This window comes from Cataglyphis hispanica, chromosome 18 (assembly GCF_021464435.1).
Source record: "Cataglyphis hispanica isolate Lineage 1 chromosome 18, ULB_Chis1_1.0, whole genome shotgun sequence".
Classification (NCBI taxonomy): domain Eukaryota; kingdom Metazoa; phylum Arthropoda; class Insecta; order Hymenoptera; family Formicidae; genus Cataglyphis; species Cataglyphis hispanica.
Window position 1 is genome coordinate 2,989,886 of NC_065971.1, and position 6,000 is coordinate 2,995,885.

Below are 6,000 nucleotides of genomic sequence, written 5' to 3' on the forward strand. Positions count from 1 at the left end.
CTGAGCTAAATAGTCCGCGCGGACTGCTGACCTAAATACTCCACGCGGACTTGATCGATATAGCCAATAATCATGGCTATTTCGATTTTCGATCCAATAGAAAACGCGGATTTCGTCGTCCCGCAAATCGCGTCGCGCTTATTGGCGTTTCGGACTTTCTTCTCGCATCCTTCTCGCACCCTCATTGCATCCTTCTCGCATCCTCCTCGCGTTATCTGATCTCTAACTCCTTAAAAGGCACGCTCGAGCGAGCACCGTGAGCTCGAGCTTCCGTGTGAAACTCGATACGCGAATAAAAACCAAAACAAAAAATGTACCGACACTTGTTTTTCAGCCGTTTAGGTGTCGCACTTCACACCAAAGGTGTGAAATAACATGTTTTTTTTTGTGTCCAGCTGTCATCGACTTCTCACCCGCGTACAAGTGATTTATGTCTTCATTTAGTTGAGACTATCCACTCACACATACTTATTTCATACATTTTAGTTACCCACACACACACACACACACACACACACATATAATGTCGGTGTAATTTCGAGCGTTTTCTTTAAACTCAGTTCGTTAAAGTTGCGTTTAATATATTATTGAGATTTTGCGATTAAAGGAATCAATATCATTTGCATAAGATATTTTTGTATATTAGACGTATTTATATTCTTTTAATTCTTAGCTATAAAATAATGTTATAATTAATATATATTAATATTAATATTCACTTATGATTTCTATTCTCTTCTAGCTTGCATTTGATATAATATGTCAAATTAAAGTTCTGCACTTTGAAGAGCACCTGCAATAAGATTGTTTTTTCAAGCTAACAATAAGATTGATGAACGTAATTTTAAAGCCTGTATCTTCATAATTATTATAATATATTTAAAATTATATATATATATATATATATATATATATATATATATAATAAATAAATAACAAGACATATTTTTCTTTTATAAATATATAAAGAAAAACATTGATTAATATATTATTAAAATCAATAAATAATTATTTATATTTATTAAGATTTATTATTAAGATTATTTATCAAAATTAATAAATGACTAAGATATATTAATAAATAATAGTATGTATAAAAATATATTTTTTTTTAGACTATGACTATTATCTGTATGAATACAAGATAAAAAAAGAAAAGTATAATTATTCTACAAATAAAATATAAAAATATTATAAGTTTTTATCAATAAATTTGCAAATAAGAAAGAAACTTAAATTGTGTGTATGTGTGTTCTTTTACATCTAATCACACACGGGTATAAAATTGTTATTTTTTATCATAAAAATTTATCTTTAAATTTTGTTTTCTTGATATTTTATTACTTCGCAAGGAATTTGCAAGTCTCCCGCGCGGTAACGGTATCTTATTAAAGTTTTCAAGACTTTCGGCGGACGAAGAGAGAATTCGGAAAATTTTCGATGGAAATTCGTTCTCGTCCTCGCCCATTCGTTGACTCAATTTATTGTGTCTCAATCGTCTCTCGTGAACTTTGTTCGATTCCGCAGATGCGATTGGTTAGATAAAAATATCACACGTCGTATATAGTTTTTCGACTATCCGATTATCGATCACCGCGTAATAATAATATCGCGGCGCGTCTCGAAACTTCCAACTTTTCCTTTCGCTCGCGATTCTGCCCAATATATTGGACACGTGACGATCTCATTTAAATCTTTTAAGAACAGGAATTCGGATTCTCATGCTATGCTGATATCAAGATTAAAAATAGTTTCTATTAAATATGAGATGCTGATAAAGTATTTATATCAAAGCTAAATTTAATTTTAAAATTGAATTTACATTACTTTAGAAATAAACCGTCGTGTATAAAATTGCATATTCAAATTCGTGTATTTTAATCTATAACTTTAATGCTTTAACGTGATCATGATAAACTAATTACATAGGTAATTGCAAGATGTACAGTATATTTCATTAACGAACGTAAATTAATATATCGCATTAGAGATAATAACAATCTATATCTGATGAATATTGCATCCCTAAGCCTCTTGAATCCTAAGTTTCAAATTATGATTCCTAATACTCGCAATTATAAAGTTAATAGATTCAAGAAACGGTCGTTTTGGATGAAACATGTACTTGAAAAAGGCCAAGAGGCTACTTGAATTTTAAAGCGCATAGATTGGCCAAAGAAAGATTGCTTTCCATAGATTGTTGATATTCGAGTTCGCGTTTTGATGAGAATTAATATAATACTTTATAAGTCATTATTATCCTATCCTCAAGGATTAAAATTACATTCATCTTATAATAGTTAATATAATAATCAGTTGAAACAATTAAACGATTTATCTCAAAAGGCAAATGATCTCAAGAAAACTGAATATTATCCTAAGGCGGATGGAAGTCAGGGCTCGACGAGTAATATCTGTCGTTTATTTCTCTTTCAAGAATTCAGAAATAGTTCTACAAAAATAAATATATCTTAAATTTTATTAATTTATTTGTTTCTGTAAAAGCGTCTAAATATTTCTGAAAAAAATCGATAGCAGATATTACTTTATCTCAATTGTCACGTTCTGATCTTTTGCGCAGATAATAAATAATAAATTCTTTTCTAATTTGAATAATTTATTCAAAGAATTTGTTAATTTAATGTAAACATTTATTAAAAATTGATAATTTAATATAAAGAGAATGTAGTAAATGCAACGCCTGTTAATAATTACAGAAAGAGATCTGTATTAAAATATAAAACAAATATTTGCATGCATATAGCTTTCTCTTTGATACTCTCTGTAGCTGTAACTAACTTAATTCGCTCGGGGTTGTGTGAGCTTTCAGCTTCGAAATAACTATCGTGTTTGCGACATTGATATTTATACACTTTGTATGTAACGATATCTTTTTGTCAACGATGTCCCTTTATGGTTCTTCAATTTTGCTCTTTTCGAAATAAGAGAATCACGATAAAATTGTTGATAGAACTTTATTTGATAGAATGATTAGAATTAAGCGAGATATATTATTATTTTACAATTTTTTAAACAATCTCATAAGCAATATTTGTGTTAAAAATTAAAAATAAAAATAAAACAATTCTAAAATTTAATAAACAATTTATACATGTATATGTAATTTGGCTATCTATTCGTTACATTTCTCTTATGTTATCTACTTAATATAAAAATGTTTATTAGATAAATCATAAATTGTTAAAAACATTTCTTGAAGATTTTGGAACTACATTTGGATACATAGTTTTTATTTAATGTTTTAAATTATTATTTATTATATTATATTATTTATAGAAAATGTTCTCTGCCGTCAATGTAGCAATCGCGTTATATGATTCTGTTTTATATGTATAAAGCGCAACAACTTCTATGCAGTTTCAAGGTTGTTGATACGATCGCTCCGTCGACGATTTATCCACGGCTATCTATCAAGCCACATGTGATTTATGGCGCACTTGTGACGCGAACGTATTCAGAGATTCAAGGACACAGGGTCAATACATAGATGCGAAATCAAGTTCAATTACTCGTCGAGCATCTTGACGGCTTCCGATCGTGACGCGAGACGGTGGGATTTACTATCACAAGAAGGCACATTATTGGGAAATAGAATGCACCGAGAGAGGAAAAATAATCGCGCAAAACTGCTTGTCTCTTTGATTTTTAATTTGAAACGAGCAAGGGAAATTCTGTCTACTGTAAAAGGCGAAATACAGCGTTCCAAAAATATTTATAGAGTCCTCTCGTTTATTGCGTCGCGAACAAGTCGTCAAATGTTTAGGATCGCGGAAAATTATCTCGTACCGAGTTTGAGAATTTTAAAGTTATCGGAATGATGTATGCAATGTGAAATGCACAGTGTAGTTCGCTGAAAATACGCATCGTCGTCATATCTCGAAACGACGGAATAGGATTAATCCCCTTAGGAATCGCTTTCCATTTGACGTTTAACGGGCCGAGAAATGAGAGATGTCACGAATCTCGTGTCCGGTTAGGGATAATGGAAAAACAGAGGTAAATATTTTTTTCCCGCTGTGTGTGCGACACAGTACGGGCTCGTTGGTTATCTGAAATAAGCGTCACGTTGGACGCAGAAGCTTCGAGCTGATCTACGGTCAGACGATCAAGATAAAATAGATATAATGATCTGGATGGACGTAGAAGCACTAGTTCGTTAGCCGCTAGCGGCAATTAAGATTCAAGCGCTTAATCAACGGGACGAAGTATGTATTGCATAATCTGTGTGTGTGCTATTTTGCCTCGTCGCAATTTGGTTTTTATGGCATGATGCATAATCGCGTGGAAAAAATTTGGTTAACGCCAAATTATTTGTAATAATAAGTATTTGTTTAATGTATTAAATTATTATTTATGAAAAATGTTCTGAAATTCTTTCTCTCTATGTCGTGATGAAAAATATTTAGAATCAACATCAAAGACAAATTATATACGGTTATTACGCATGTGGAAGAGGGCAAGGGACGCGGAATTACCAAAATAAACATTTCTGCTAAATGTGTAAAGGTTGTTGTCAACATATACATATATTTCGTAAATTGAATACGATATAATGAAAGTAATGATTACATTCGCGTAGCTATGCGTAATGATGATCGCTATAACTTGATTATTGTAAGCTATGGAAAAAAATAGCACTTGTCTCATCATGCTTCACGCATAGCGTTGAAAATAAATCATGATTGAGAGTTTCTAAAAAAATACATAGTAATTTATTGTCTGATTCGAAATAGACTCTTGAGGCGTCTGAAGGAAATGCAAAACTCTTTTTTTTATTGTATTTTTTTTTCATATTGAGTTTTATAAAGTTTCCTCATTGCAGTCTAACGTCGTGCTTGTAGAATCCTATTTAAAAATTGCGTTACAATTTGTTCTTTGATATACATAGTCTCACATTAATGCTAAAAATAGTGAAAATTTAATATTATTCCCAAAAATATAATGTCAATAAAAAATTTTATTAAATCAAGGTTTTATAAGCAAGATAAAAATTGTAAAAAATTTGTCGCACAATCAAGTGTAGAAATGGGAGCAATTGTAAAAACTGCAACTGTGAATTTGATCATGTTGTCGATTAACAGCGCAAATGGATTTACGAAATAGTGCAATAACACATCACAGCACTTTTGTGTTAATAAAACGTAGAATATTAGGTCGAGCATTGCTTTCAGATACTTATACGTTTGACCTAATTGCGAGAAAAACAAAGTTCGCAATATAATAATCGAGTTGAAATACTCATGAAGATTAATAAATAGAAAGATGAGCAAAAGCCAAATATTTGCAATAAAAACATTTTAATAATGTAAAAGTTTTCTTTCAAAACATCATAAAATATTATAATTGACAAGAATTTTTATAATTCCGATCGTATTGCGCAGAAAATATATTTATTTCTCACTTATTTAACAATTACTTCAGAAAATCAATTAACATTTGAAGTTCATTATCAATAAGTTATATTAAAAAAAATTATTTTTCATAATTTTAGTATTATATTAATTTACATTCTAATTTCAATGACATGTTAATATTTGACAATATTTAATTGTCAATTTTGCAATTAAATTGCATTAGTTTTTTTATCAAACATAGATCTGTGAATATGTGTGTATGTATATATGTGACATATGTTATTTAAATGTCATTGTTAGATTGTTCATGTAATATCTTGTGACAATTAAAAATTGGGTCAATTATTTTTGCGTGATAAGCGAACAAATAATTGCACGTACAAAATTTCAATTTTATTCGTGATAGATAGACCGGTTGATGAAACGATGTACAAGATCCAGTTACTATACGCTTAATCGAGGAAACGTTGGAACGATGTCGCTATTATTTGTTCGCGACACATCAATTATTATTTACTCGCGACATTGCTCCCCAAATGCTTTTTGCGTTTCCCGATTAAATTTTCATTGCATAACTCGTGGTGAGGCACGTCGAGATCTATGCCTCAACGTGTTTAAATTATGA